The 16,036-nt window shown below is 39.2% G+C and overlaps 1 protein-coding gene across 5 annotated transcripts in view; it reads left to right on the top strand.

Annotated features, from left to right (window-relative positions):
• ninaC (STKc_myosinIII_N_like and MYSc_Myo21 domain-containing protein ninaC) overlaps positions 1-16,036 on the top strand; it is a 266,558-nt gene that overhangs the window by 95,877 nt on the left and 154,645 nt on the right. The window contains exon 1 of one of the 5 annotated variants that reach the window (XM_083139404.1): positions 1,980-2,233. The exons of the other annotated variants lie outside the window; for them this stretch is intronic. The gene's annotated coding sequence lies outside the window, so the exon portion shown is untranslated. Of the gene's footprint in view, positions 1-1,979; positions 2,234-16,036 lie in introns of those variants that run through there. 5 annotated transcript variants of the gene reach the window in all.

The following is a 16,036-nucleotide window of genomic DNA, read 5'->3' as shown; positions in this document are numbered from 1 at the left end:
TTTTATAATAGCGGAACACTAGCGCCACTGTTGGTGGTAGTTTGCAGAAACTTTTCCAGCAACCCTCGTAGGTAGATATCAAGTTAAAGTAAATAACTAGAATGCGACTAGTGTGGTTTATTCTCTCTCTCTCTCTCTCTCTCTCTCTGCATCGTTTCTTTATTCCCCTGGCTTTCCTATTCTCTTTGTAGATTCTTTTATGTCTCCTCTTATCTCTCATTCTTCTCCGCTTCTTTCACACTTTTCTGTCTTCTTGTGAACGTGTTTTCTCATGATGACCCACATGGTCGGTGACCGAATGGGTTAAGGCGATCACCTACTACGGGGAAAAGTTTGAGAATTTTCCATGTAAGCTTATGGGGGTAACTTTGGTCACGATTATCTCGAGAAGCAGTCGACAGATAATTTTCAAATTTTAACTGAACACCGTGAAAGGGTGTTTCTAGAGAACCACTGAATAATATTTTCATTTTCTGCATCAACGTTCCGAAAATTAATTTATTTTTATTCGCATTTTTTTTTTTCACTTTTCTTGACAGGGTTCGAATACCGGCCTAATGACCGACCCTCCGTCAATTTCATCTAATCATCACTCAACCTCATCGTTGCAATTAGCTACAAGTCGCAGAAGAGTGACGCAAAATAACAAAAATACAATACTGAACACAATACTTATTTATTTAACAGAGCATTCCAAATACAACATTAGGGAGTGTACTAACAAGAGAAAATAACAGTACATGCGATACCATCGGTATCGGAAAGTATCGGTTGAAATTCATTCACGGATACCTGCCAATATATTTCCAGCATTTTGGTTTTTCACGGGCTCCACAAAAATACAGCACCACAATTTCGCGGGGTCTAATTATCGTAGAAATTATGCAAAATTCCAAATTTCTATTTATTTTGCACCAATCTTGCATGAAGAAACTGGATATGGTGATTATATAACATCTATTTTAATATTCTGATGTAATTCTTGAATAATCTAAATCAAATTCTAAGGTAAATTGATGCATATAATTGGAGAAGAGTATGTACATACAAATACAGTAAAACCTCGTTAATCCGGATCCGGATAAGCCGGACTTCGCTTAATCCGGACAGGCAAAAAAGAAGCAGAATGCAAGGTTTTAAATGTGGCTAGAAGTCAACAAGAGAACTTCCCAAAGAAAAGGCAGTCAACCACTGATGAAATTCTGTTTCACGCAGACTTTGTACTGTACTGTATAGTGTATTTAGGCCTAGGCCCTTTAAATACACCATAATAAACGTGTTTTGTAGCTATAAATGGAGTTTTAATGCACTTTCTACTGTTCTATCGTTCAGCTTATCCCTCATTAGTCCGGATTAACGAGGTTTTACTGTATTGATCAATATAAAATCAAGTTCATGCAAAATTAGTGCAAAATAAATAGAACCTTTCAGAATGTCTAATTTGGTTTATGTGGCGTAATCAGTGGCGGCGATTGGGTCCCAGAACCGGTGGGGGGGAAAGGTGCCAAAACTGGGGGGGGGGGGAAGCCAGTACATTTTTCTTTGTAGATAAGATTTAGCATAGTGCGGGGGCAAAAGTGGCGAAAACTGGGGGGCAACTGCCCCCCTAATCCCCGCCACTGGGCATAATTTATGTTTCTGATAAGCGAAAAGTTGAGTGCTTGATATATCGTCGATATAACTCTATCCTACTTAAGGATCTTGCCCCCCTTCCACCCCCTCTGAAATCAAGGGAGTGTTGCTGGGAAGCTTCTGATGAAACAAGTGCGTCATTTGGTACGAACAAAACGCTACAAGTGTTGAAGTACATGAAAAAATAGGGTTCTTGTAGCATTGCTGTAAAAAAAAATCGTTGTTCTTTGTTCAACACTCGTCTCTTCGCACGAACAGCTGAGAATTAGCGAACCCGGAGGATCACGACTTGTGAGGCTTCCAATGTTGCTCCGTTAGTCCCAGGAAGAAGGGAAAACCCTTAAGTTTTATCAATGCGTAAAGCCCTGTGCGAATCATATCAGTCGTCCGGGACGGTGCTTGCGGAAATAGCAAAGAGTTCGGCGAGTGCTGGTTGACGGAAACCGTGAAAATGACAAGAGTTGTCTTTTCGTGTTGATGAATGACCTTCAGTTCAGTGAGAACCTCTAGTCCGTCATAACGAGCCGACTTCCTTGCAGTCAGTTTGCGGAAAATTTCCCCGGCGAAGTTACGAAACGGAGCTCCGGCTGCAGTTGCCACGGTGAGTGTTTTGTTAGTGATCCTTTACTATTATAAACTGGGGGAAAGAAGTTGGTACGGTTCCTTGGTGCGGTGCAATGTGTTGGGCTGGTTGTGGTTGGTTGATTTGATGTTTGAAGTCCCCTTTATGTACAGTAAGGCTAATCGGGACTGGATCTACAGTTTAAAGTGGGATCCGAACCACAATGTGCCTCCGCCTCCACCGGGTATCGAACCAGGGATCCCTTGATTACAATGCGACGACGCTACCACTGCGGCATAGGGGACGCCCTGGGCTGGTTGTGGAAGTACTTGCAATGCAATAGTGTAGCACTGGTGAAAGGCTGGATGAAGTCTTTTCAGTTGAGATCTGATTTGGTAATTCGTAGTTACTACGACTCTCCTACTCAGGAGGGAATTTGCCACTAGGCTATCCTAGGCCACACAAAAATGAGACGCTGATGGGGCAGAAGTGACAAACACCATCCACTATTAAAATTTCTTAATTTTGTGATAATCTTCTACATATAAAAAAATATATGTATGTGTGTGTGTGGGTGTGTATATTTGTTTGTTCCGGCATAACTCTCGAATGCCTGGAGCAATTTCAACCAAACTTGGTACGCGTATCACTTGCAATCTGGAAAGAAATACTGTGGGGGTAAGACACCCCTGGCACCCTTAGGGGTGGGGCGGGAAGGGGTGACATGTAAAAATAATCGAGAACCACCGATATTAAATTCCGCACAAACAGACATCCGTAATTCTATGCAATCCGCACAACGATAGTGTTTCTCGGGTTGCCTAACATTCAGGCTGTGTTGCGAATGGAATCCATAGTTTTCGTAACACTCCCAATGCGGTTCAATTCCAAGTTCATCACCTAACGGCATGGGGGGTGAGAGGTGGTGAAAAATAAAATGCCACAAATGACCTAGATTAGTGTCGAATCCATAGTTTTCGGAGTCGCTAAGCTAATTGGTGACATTCACGATCACATTTGAAATTAGTTACATTTTACATTATAGTTAGAATTCATTATTTTCCTGTCTAATACAAGATTGGGATAAATAAATTCCCGCGCAATGCCGGGTAATCAGCTAGTAGAAAAATAAAACAACATGTTAAGTCCTTTTCCTTTCTTATTTCATGAAACCAGCTAGAACCAGTGGCGGCGATTAGGGAGGGCGGGAGAGGGGCAGTTGCCCCCTCACGTTTTGCCACTCTTGTCCTCGCACTATGCTGAACCTTATCTACCAAGATAAAGTAAACTGTCCTTGCACCCTCCTCCCAGTTTTGACACCTTACCCCCCTCGATTTGGAACCCAATCGCCGCCACTGGATAGAAGGAAGGAGTTTCTAGCGTTTAAACAACTTGAAAGTTACAGACTGCCAAGGCAACCGCTCGAGGTCACGTGACAGTGCTCGAATATAAACAAATGTTCCTCGAAGAAACGAATGCAAACATTTTGAATGCCAACGATTGAAAGTCAAGTGGAGGGATATTGACGGTTGAAATGAACATCCTTGTTTCTCAGTTCGTGGCCAGTGTGGCTACCGTCGTGTAGTGTCGGTTTCTTTTCCTTTGGTGCGGGTGCGGTGTTAATACCGTGTGGCGAAATACATAGTGCAAGTGGTGCTTATAAACGAAAAGTATATAGAATAAAGAAGAAGATAAGCATACACAGAGTTGCAGTAAGCGGAAGTGAAGTGCCATGATAACAAAACTGTTAATAACAATAATATCTGCAGGGCTAAAACCAACGGATAGCCTAGGGGCCCAAATTTTATAAATTTCCCCTCCTCTCTCTCTCTCTCTCTCTCTCTCTCTCTCTCTCTCTCTCTCTCTCTCTCTCTCTCTCTCTCTCTCTCTCTCTCTCTCTCTCTCTCTCTCTCTATCTCTCTTTTTCCTGTCTTCCTTTTAGGCTTGTTAAAGGTCCAGGAACCGTAAATTCTAATGGGTTCTATTGGGTTCCGCTGCAGGACCGGAAATTTTTTTCTCGCACAATTTAAATTAGGTCCAAGTTGCGTACTGTTTCATTTAAAAAAAAGTTCCTGGACCGAATTTAAATTGATCCGGAAAAAAGGTCCCTGGACCATATTTAAATTGATACAGGAAAAAAGGTTCCTGGACAGTATTTAAATTAAGACGGAAAAAAGGGTACTAGACTGAATTTAAATTCAGTCTGAAAAATGGTTCCTGGACCGTATTTAAATTGAGCCAGAAAAAAGGTTCCTGGACAAAATTGAAATAATTTACAGATAAAAGGTTCTTTATGGTCCAGAACCCATTTACTCTTGCTGATTTTCTCTCCTGGACCGGAATTTAATTTATTTAAAATTCCTGGACCTTTAACAACCCTTCTTCCTTTGTTCAACTAACTTGCTCTCTTTCTTTCTCTCTGCCTTGAATTTTTCATTTCTTTCTTCTATTGCGTCTCTCTTTTTCATATCCTTTCTTTCTCTTTCCCCTCTCCCTCTCTTTTTCCCACCGTTTGTTTACCTTTCTTCTCTGTTGCTGTTTCCTTATGTTTCTTTTATTTCTCCTTTCTTCTTCATCTCTCTCTCTCTCTCCCTCTCTCTCTTTCTTTCTTTCTTTCTTTCTTCGTCCCTCTCTCCTTTTATTGCTCTGTTTCGAAATTTCCTCTCCTCTCAAAAAACGCTATGATAATTATATTTCTGAGAAATGACATTCATTTAGAATTCGTTCTAGAGTGCATCTTCGTATGCTTTGCTCTAGCTGTTGTCCAGATATTCGCCAGAGTTATATAGGCTTACGTACTGTGCGAATTAAGCTTTTTGTTTTGCGAAGATGCCACATCAATGACGTATTTGTGCTTTCATCTCGGGAGGTGTTATATATATATATAATGTTCTAAACTTAGTCTAGCCTAAATGCTACGTAAATGCTTCCAAAAATCTTATAGGAGATAGTACTTTACACGGAAGCATTTCATGTAAAATTTCTGTAAGCTTTTGCAATCATAATGTATAATACATACAGCACGAAGGGCACGTGGAGTGACACCATCTATATTGAGTGCAAGATGTTTACAACAAACTGGAAACAACTAAAATATTCTTCCATACGTGTACGATATATGTTATAAAGTAAGTATTTAAGCAGCGCCATTGATTTGTACCTAAAACCATTTAATAGAAAACTTTATTCCTCTCGGTTGAATAGTTATCGTGTTTTTAAAATGTGAAGTGATACATTGTTTACATCTCACGCGGCCGCCATTACAACTGCACTCGTGACCTAGAGGTCGCTTCTGATTGGTTATGGTACGAAAAATGGTTCGGAAATAGAGCCGGTTCTATCCTTGACAAATGCCATGAAATATACCGTAAAATTTTTCACGGTAGCATTTTGATCACCGTCTAAGCGGGCCTTAGAAACACGTAGCATACGTATTAGGAAAACCCAAACTCGTACACAAAAAGAGGCATCGAAGTAGTATCACCGTAAACTTGGTGAAATTTATATGCTAAGTTCAAACTTAATGTCAGTCTTACGAGTTTCTTGTGGACACTTTAATACATGAAATATATCAGCACTATGCCATGGATACTTAAGTTGAAAACAGCCTACTCGTGTCTGTTGATCAGTTGCAGAATGGTGTTCTTTCTTGAAAGTCGTACTATATCTATACACTATATTGTGTGTGTGTGATAAACTAATAATGAAGGTGTGTGGAACAGTCAATTCAGCCAGTGAGTCTTAATTCAGTATTGTATGTGAGCAACCCAGACTTCACAGCTTATTAACTTCTTACCTTTCTCTATAAACATTCTTCCTAAATCAATCATACTTTGCCATTTTGGCTAGTTTTAGCGATGTAGTCAGAAGCTGACATCTGTTGCCACAGTTTAAAATCACTCATTCGAAATCTTTATTTCTTCGTTTGAAGTTTACCGAAATCCATTAAATTTGTGAAACTGCAGTACTTTTTTTCAGTACATCACGCACCAAGCGGCAGGGTGGAACTTTAGCGTATCATGTGAAAAACTTTCAAAGTGCGTATTCATGCAATGAAAAGGGGGAGGAGGGGCAAGGCGCGAAATACCGACAATAAAGCGTTTTACTGTTCCAGGAGAAAACATGCATGCATGTAAAAAGCACATTAAAAGGACTATCATTCGCTGGCGGTAAAAATACTTGAATTCACATCATGTGAAATTGTCACACCCAGAATATCGCAGTCGAGTTCGAATCATGTCAAACTGCTCCACGCAGTCTTTTTTTGGTTATGTTGTACTTTCTCCAAATCGAGCAGCCGTGCCATGTAGACTTCGTGGTCACGAAAGTGGTCACTTACCTCCCTTGACACTCTTCGCCAGGGCTGTTAAAGGTCCAGGAATTTTAAATAAATTCAATTCCGGTCCAGGAGAGAAAATCAGTAAGCGTAAATGCGTTCTGGACCGTATACAACCTTTTTATCTGCAAAGTACTTCAATTCCGTCCAGGAACCTTTTTTCCAGATAAATTTAAATACGGTCCAAGGACCTTTATTGTGGTTCAATTTAAATACGGTCCAGGAACCTTTTTCCGGATCAATTTAAATACGGTCCACGAACCTTTTTTCAATGAAACAATACGCAACTTGGACCGAATTTAAATTGTGGAAGAAAAAAAAGGTTTCTTAAAGTCCAATGCAATCTAGGCAAAAATGAACCGTGTGTGTTGGGGGGGGGGGGGGTAATGAAAGAGGGGGAGGAGGGAGAGAGAAAGAGTTAGCCTCTGTGGTCAGTCCGTAGGGCATCTGACTGCCACGCGGGAGAACCGGGTTAGATTCTCGGAGTGGATCGTCTAAGGTGGGATTTTTTCAGGCAATTTTCCCACATGGAGTCTCTAGGAATCACCCAAACTCTAATAAATGGGTACCCGGGTGCAACCCTGGGAGGAAGGGGTAAGGGCGGCCGAAGCATGCTGCTGATCACACCATCTCCACAAATGGCCGAGTTTGTGAACACATACTAATGTTAAATGCGGACAATGGACACAAGTTAATAATTAAATAATATTGAGGTTATGCACGTATATATACAGTTTGTAAAATAATAATAGCAACACTTCATCCTCACAGCAATTTTAATAGGTGTGGAGCAGTGTTGCAAATCTGAGCGAAATCGATCGATTCCAAATGTCGAGCGGAAAACCGATTTCCAGAAATATGTCTAGAGAATATGCTTGTAGCTTGGGCAACTAGACTCGCCGAAATTTTAGGGCATCTTGAAATTGCAATTGGTTCTTAAAAACCTAAGTGTAGTTTAGTTGGGCTGGAGAGGCGGTTCAGTAGCGTTTAGTCCGGGTTGCAGTTCGTCCAAAAGCGAAATTCGTAGAAAAAGGCTATACAGTTCGTCCGCGACGGTTTAATGAGTTGCGTTTCGTCCGAGCTTGGATCTAGAAATTTTAGTCATGGCAGATGGCAACACTTTCTTACTAGCTGACGACCGTGAAGGTGAGAGGTTATTAATAAGGCCCGGGACTTTATGCCCTATAAAACTGTAAAATATGTATGTAATTATGTCAAAAAATTGGGAAAATATGTCATGAAAAATTAAAAATATGTCAGAAAAATGCAGAAATATTCCCAGTAAAGCCAAAAATATTCATAACAGTACTTTCAAATGTATCATTATACAGGATGTCAGTATATTCCAGGGAAGATCGACTAGGGAAAGGGGGGGGGGGGTTAGGGTATTAAATGAAGACAGAATTTCTTTAACCTAAGAATGTAGTGGAAAAATACTGAAAATATAGTGAGGTTCACTACAATTATCCTAAGTTTCATTTACTATTACTATTGTGGAAACTAAAGCATAATTAGCAGCTCGCTAAACAAAGCGGGAGTATTATTGTTCTGTACAAGTTAGTAAGAAAATACGACATCTGCTTTTAATTTCTTCGTCCATAATTTCCTTATCCTGCCATCGATAATATAAACTATCCGTTGCTCTAAAGGTACGAAGAATAAATTATGAAGTAACCGATTATATGCAAGATAATTACGAAATTATGCAGGAATATGTCTTTTTGCGAGAAAATTGAATAAATATGTTGTAAAAACGCGAAATTGGTAAAATAGGTCAAAATATGCCTTGTCATGTTTGTCTATTTCGGCCGATTTTCATCAGAAATCCTACCCCAGTATTCGTTCTGATGCCAAATAAAAAATATGTTATAGCATGAAGTCCCGGGCCCTAGTTATATTTGCAAGTTCCAGAGGGAAATAAACATTGAAACGAGAAAAAAAAATATTTTCTTGCAAGCAGTTTGCTCAGTTGTACACAGTTCACGTAGATTTAGGAAGCACTAGAGAAGAAACAAATGTTACGCCTGAAGTTTTTGTGTTGCTTTCTGACAAGAAAAAGGTTACCTACATTCGCCTATTTGAAGCTATCTTTAAAGTAGTACCGGAATGGACTCCTGAAACACTGTACATTGATTTCGAGGTAGGAGCTATTGAAGCAATCAAACATGTCTTTTAAGAGCTAATGTACAAGGTTGTGTTTCCCATTTTTCACAGTCTTATGTACAAATCCAATCAGGAAGTTCGGGACTCCATCAGGATGTGTGCATTTAAGAAATGTCTCTTTCTTTATCCAAATGGATTAAAATACCTTGAGATTATAGTTTATTATTAAGATATTATCTATATTTATATCAACTAACTGACAAAGCGGCAGCTGCCGAGTGCGGTAATTACATGGAGCTGTTAAGCATTTTAAACATTCTAAAAATAACTTAAAATGTCCATGGATTATCAGTGTGGGTCCATGGGCCGCTTATGCCGAGTGCGAAACTATACGGCAGGCCCACCTCTATTTTCATAGAAGTGTCAATTAAAGAAGGCACGCAGTCCTGGCTGGCGCTAACAATGGACCTTATCGCACTGTAAACCTAAGCAATGAACAATAGGTTTTAAAGCTTCATTAAACACTATTAGTCTAGGATGGTAGCCCTCAGACGTAACGCTACGCCACGGAAGAGGCAAGTGTAGAAAGGAGGTTGTAATCACAAATGTGAACTAAATTATCTTGGAGGAATTGTCTGGTATTGCACTTGAGTAAAAATCAACACAAGTTATGTTTACAAAATAAACCGTGGCCACGTCACGCAGGGTGAGGGTTAGTCATGCCCCTTTTATTGGCTGACCTCCTGTGCCCCTCTTTTTTTTTTTTAATTGGAACTATCAGTATTTGATGGTGTTATGACTACCATATTCAAAATTTCTTGTATTAACTTTCAAACTTCTGAGTATTTTTGTGTACCTCTCAGCTGATTCTCTGTCCCCTTGAGCTATTATATTTTTTCTGCCGTTGCTACTGCAAACAAGGAAAATATATTAAGGTGAGGCGTTAACAACATTAGTGTTCTGGACAGTATTTGCATTTTGTTGAAATAGACGCATTTCAGTATAGTGGCAACAAACCTATTGTAATAAAAAGAGATGGCGGAGTAGTAAATTCCGAACTCCGAGGAGAAGCTAGTAAGTGAAAATCGGGTTGGAAACTATTGAAAATGGAAATTATTGGTGCACAATATTACGAAATGACAAAGTTAATTGAATCGCAAATAACTAATAATGAAATAATAATGAGGTTGTGCCAGGGTGGATAAAATCATGATTTTTATTTAAAAAAATGTTATTAATTTTTAAAATTTAACCCTAGAACACTACCGTGTTCCAATATTACAGTGTAACTACCGATACGTAAATTTTACGTACATGAAGGAATCTATTTTTAAAACAACTTCTACATCATGAAAATAAATTTCTATTCATTGTGAACATTATTTTGTTTATTTTTCCTTATATTGGAATTTTATTCTCCATTTTAAAATGTATAAACATGGTTTTATTAAACATAGAATATTTCAAGAGAAGGTCTTGCTTGACAAGCCCATTCGTACATTAAGAATGAAGGCGAAAAGTTCGAACAATTAAAAGCAAACAATAATAATATTCATAACGCTGTAAATAAGGAACAAATGTAATTTTTAAGTCTTGCAAGAAAATAGTGCATGCTTTTAAACTTTCGTTTTCAAAATCTAAGTATCCAAATCGAATTTACAAATGTCAAACTTACGTGAAATATATTTCTGGTTTTACACAGATACGTAAAATTGACGTACAGTGCACAACATAACAAACCAAATCAAGACGATCAGAGCTTGCACTCTCCTTATGTGTTGCCTTATATCCGACAGACAACTTGAGGCACTGCTATTGGTGAGCCCAACTTAAGAGTTCAGTATGGGGCTTATGGGGACAGTGTTGCCGCATGGTGCACACTACAGGAAAGCTCCAGCGCGCATCGAACTTCTGCTGTAGTACACGCCGCAACAAAAGTTAGTGATTAACGGAACGGGTACTGTTCAATACAAGAATACAAATCCTTTCGCCATGATTTGATGGGAAGCTGTTCTTTCATGCGGCTGTGGTACAGAGTAATGACGGTCCATGGAGGGAGATTTGCAAATAACTGTTCCCGAATATACTTGTCATACGTCTTGCTGTCCATTTCATCGTGTAGGTTGGCCGTGTTTTTTCCATTTAAGTCCACTTTTTGCACAGAAAGGCTAATCGGGACTGGACCTACAGTTTAAACTGGGATCCGAACCACTATATGCCTCCAAAGGGTATCAAACCAGGACGTTACCACTGTGCCATCGGAGAGGCCTGTTTCACATTTATCGGCACACTGTCTTGTTTGAGACAAAACCGTGTTCATAACCGGCATGCACCAAAGCAAACCTCTCCCCCCGATCTGTAAGTGCTCCCAAACAACTCGTAAGGCCGCACAGAAAGTCTTGTTATGTCTTTATTGTTTTGTCACTCTATTCGTTTTGCACAGCAGCAGCTCGACAGTCATAGGCGGGTCTAGATTTTTTTTCTGGGACGTGCACAGAATATGCTGTAAGCATTACGTAATATTGGAAATATAATGTGCAGATTTGCAACTTATTCGACACATCAAAGAGTGCCCTTATATCAGTGTTGTATCAGTGTTGTGCCCAGTGTTTTCGAAGGGGGAGGGGGGTAGTACGTATACTTTTTAGTATCTGGTCCTCATATGCCATCTTCTCCTGCTGTTGACCCTCTTCTTTTAGGAATACTTATCCAAGGAGGAGTTATGACCAACATATACGCCCATTGGACACGTCACGTCATTCACATCAATATAATTGCAAGGGTTCGTTCTAGGTGTAATTTGTGGTCAGATGAACTAATCGGAACTGAGCCTTCAATGTATAATTCATCCTAGAATGTACCTCCACCAGGAAACTGAACCCAGGGTCCTTCGATTATAAGGGGATAGCATTAGCAGAATTTCCGTCGTCGCATTAAAATCAAGTGATCCAGGGTTCGATACCTGCTGGAGGCACATAGTACTTCGTATCTCACATAAAACTGTAGGTCCAGTCCCAACTAACCTATCTGCGCATAAAATTGGACTTAAAACTCAATCAATCAATTATTAGTAGAGGTGTGAAATAAAAGGAGTTCTATTGTATTTTTACTCATATGAAGAATAATTACAGAAAGGAGACTGACATTCTTTTAACTATCTAGGAAAAATGGCTCGATCATTTCTTTTATCTTTTAATATAACGCTCTCAATACTTTTCATAATACTTAGTCATCATTTTGGGAGGGGCAAGTGAACCTCCTCCCGAAAAATCCGGCAATGTATTATATACAATGTGCCTGGGAAGTTTCGCCGCACATCGCCTCGTATTAAAGTTATATTCGAAGTCGTTGGATTTTGCGTACCTCTTGACGTTTTTTCTGCTCGTTTGGTGTTGCAAGAGGACCTTTAATCGCTTCGCTATTAATTTTGTAAACAGTTTTGAACGAAATTCCAGTCGTTTCAGCATTTTAGCTTGCAGTCCAACTAACACTTTTATCGGGATTTTTCTGCTTGAAGTATATTTATATTTATTACAATTTGTCTCTCTTTACTTGTAAGACTCTGGACACTTTTATGCTTGATAATACCACCCCTTGCCATTTTGCTGTTGTACAATAATTATAATAATAAATTCCTTCAAGAAATACCCAAAATGAGAAAGCGCGTTCGCAAACAACAAACCACTTGACCCCCGACAGGAGCCGCCTATTCACGAACTTTTGCCTGGCCATTCCCCGCCCCCTTCCCTCTTCCCAACACGTGTTTGCAGCAAGTGGCAACCGTCGGACGGCTGTTAGTTTTAACTCCCCAAATCGCGGTAAACACAAGAAAGGAAAACGTCTTTTTTTGATGGTCCGAATTGCAAAAGAAGGTGTAAACCATCAAAGCCTTACATTTCCTCTGGTTTTTGCTTATTTATTATTTTATCTTCGAATGATAACGACTTTTGTTTCTGACAGAAACACACTTGTTTAGGGGTGGTGATGTCAAAAGTAAAAGCCCATAAGGGCCAATACTGAACTCTTAACTTGGGCTCCACTATAGGCATAAGGGTGAGTGGGTGCGAGGTGGGAGGTAGGGGAGGAATTTGAGCGCAAAGCATACGTAAATTTTACGTACGGTAGTGTTCCACAAATTGGCTTCCCACAGGAGCAGTACGTAGTTGTCATCCTCCTTTTCTTGTAGTTGCAGAAACTGCAATACTTTCTGTTCCCTTGTGACGTGGCTGCTACTGTACTTGTCTCTTCCTTCCCCAGTACCTTCAAAAAGCATGAACTGAATTTGTGAGAATAGTCTCTTTTCTGAGTTGCCCTGATTGTTGTAAAAGTTGTGAGTGTGAATAATGTATCCATTGATCGCTGCTATGTTGATCATATTATAGAAAAATGAGATATTATTGAAAAATTCATGCAAATCTTACTTGAATACAAATGGCGTTATTACTACATGCACGTCAAAATTACGTGCAAGATTTTTCTTCTGTTGCTATCGCTACGTATTATTGACGTACAGAGTCCCACATAACGCACAAACTAAAGACGTTCACTGCTTCCGCCCTCCTTACCACAGTGCTGCCACGCGCCTGACAGAATGATAGAGGAATACCATAGGTGGAGGGGTAGGTGGGTGCGATGTGGGAGGTAGGAGAGGGAAATGACCGCGAAGCACACGTAAATTTTACGTACGGTAGTGTTCTAGGGTTTTAAATAACATTTTTTTATTTAAGTCGATTTATTTTATTTTATAGAAACATGCTTAAAATTGCTAGCTTGCATGTTTTTGGCACGATGCACATAGATATGTTTTTTTTTATAGAAAGGCTTTTTCTAGTAAACCGCCCTGTAAAATATTTGAACAGTTTGCTTAAAGAAAATAAAAAATATACGTAAACATACATTTTTCTGTTTCTGACACTGTAACTACTATGGAAATGTTTGTTGAGTGAGTTAATGAAACTAATGATAATTTCAGTAATTTTTCTTCCAGTGAAAATAATACATTCTAGATGTACTCTATAATTATAACTTAAAATATTAACTTATACATTTTAATAGTCTTTGTAGCTGAATCTTGGAGATTTTTTAATGTTTAATTACAGTTTAATGATATTGACACTATTTATGGTTTAACATGATTAGTATCTTGTATATTTTGTATATTTTTATACACAAAACGTTTGCAATTTTTGCTCATAAAATGATTGAATTTTAAATCAAGAGAAATACTGTATCTACATTTCCTTTCGTATGAGCTTCACACCATCAGTACATATATTTTATTTCCTTTATTTTCCTATCTTAGAACCTAATAATCACCATTAAATGATTACGAGATTAATGTACTTTAACCAAAAGTGATTCTGATAGCTGCAAAATCCTTATGTACATTATTCTATAAATTATTTATTACAAGTGATTTAAATCAGAGATTTTTTATAAAAAAAAATCACCTGATTTAAATAAACCACCCTGTGTTGTACACATATATCTATTTCATTTTAAAATTCACAAACGATCATGAAATTATTGTCTAATTCAAGTTGTAGAATGCTACACAGTTTCAACACACACAGTTTTCGTGGCACGTGAAAATAAATTTCCCTCCAGGTATATACCAGCACTTGCTGTGATTTTTTTAGTATCTTTAATCAACGTGGGATAGCATTAGCTGAAGGTGAACGACGTTGCCTCAGTAAAATAATACGCTATTTGGGGGCACCGAAAATCCCGTTGCGTGCGGGAGGCAACGGAAAAATATTTGGACCTAAAAGGGATGAGGAGACAAGTAAGTGGAGAAGGTTACATAATGTAGAATTGCATAATTTGGATTCATATCCAGATATTATTAAAATAATTAAATCCAGAAGACTTAGGTGGGCAGGCCATGTGGCACGAATGGGAGAGGAAAGAAGAGTTTACAGGATTCTTGTTGGGAAAGCTGATGGTAAGAGACCTGTAGGAAGGCCAAGACGAAGATGGAGGGATAACGTTGAGATGGACCTAAAGTAAATCGGTATTAAGGTGGAAAACATTGGATTGATCTTGCCCAGGATAGGGACAGATGGAAGACTTGTGTTGCTGCAGACGTAAACCTTCGGGTTGAAGAAGGCCAGAGAGTTAATTAGCGAGAGGCACGACACAAGTATATCATAATCAAATTTTGGAGTTTGTATTGGCTTTAGACTTCCTAGTCTTAAAATAATAAACGAATGTGAGTCTGACGTTAAACCTCACGTCACCTGTCAGAACTTCCTGTTGAGTTCATCAACAAGATCAGCACAAAAAACAATGATAATTGTTACTGTACATTGAAATTGTTCTAGGTAACATTTTCATGTCACGGTAATTGGTTGTTAATTAGCTAAGCGTCTGCATGGATTGGGAGGACAATGTGTGTCTGGGAAACAACTCTTTACATTTTGAGAGAACTGTCTGTCACAGTGAGAAATTAATTCTTTTCGGATGCATTGTTCCGTTGGCCATTGTCGATTATGTGCGTGCAAAGTGGCCAGTTTGTTGCTTCCCACGACGACTTATGACTTTGACACCTGCTGCATGTGGAAGGAGACAATGAAGTTGACAATGTAACAGTTCTGCACGGTTCGTGGGAATCTCTGTGATTGTTGATGTTGGCTTGTTCTGTTCCTTATTGTAGCAATCTGTTCTCCGAGCCTGCAAGGTGAACAGTACGGGCCTTGTCTCTCGAAACTTTGCTTGATCTGAATTCAAATGTTAAAAAGATATATATATTTTGGCACGTTTAACAGTGAAGAGGGTCAGTTCCATATTCTTGTATGTCTCCTTTTCATTCTTTGTTAAGATGTGACAACTTATAGTGAAAAGGTCCATGCATGTTTGGTTGTTTACATATTCACATGAAATTATCCAACATTTGGAACATGTGTGAAATTTTCCTCAGTGTATTTGTTTTACAATCATGGTGTATCTATTAATTACTATGAATTCACTTCGTTTACTTTTTGAGTTTAGTTTCAAGTCCACTTTTAAACACAGATAGGTTATCGGGACTGGAATTACAGTTTAGAGTAAATTTCCGACCACTATACTCTGTCCCACCTATCTCTGGAGTAAGCGAACAGAAACAAGTCTCTGTGCAAGTAGTGACGCGAGACGGCTACATTAATGAACACGTGAGAGGAACGGGATTCCGTGGAGAGGCGAAGCGACTGCAGTTACCAACCTTCCCAGCAGCGTGTACTGCTTCGCTCTGTCCACTCGATCCCCCCACCTTTCTCTGCCACTATGCGCGGCCTTGCTACAGATATACTGGGATGGGACAGGGCATATGTTCCTCACTGCGTTTCCAACCCTGGATCCATTGATTACAAGGCAAAGACCTTACCACTACGCCATCGGGAAGCCCGACACTTTTATCTTAGTAT

Source organism: Lepisma saccharinum, chromosome 17, assembly GCF_977018435.1.
Source record: "Lepisma saccharinum chromosome 17, izLepSacc3.1, whole genome shotgun sequence".
In the NCBI taxonomy this organism is placed as follows: Eukaryota; Metazoa; Arthropoda; class Insecta; order Zygentoma; family Lepismatidae; genus Lepisma; species Lepisma saccharinum.
Note: the sequence above shows the minus strand (reverse complement) of the source record. Positions and strands in the feature narration are given on the sequence as shown.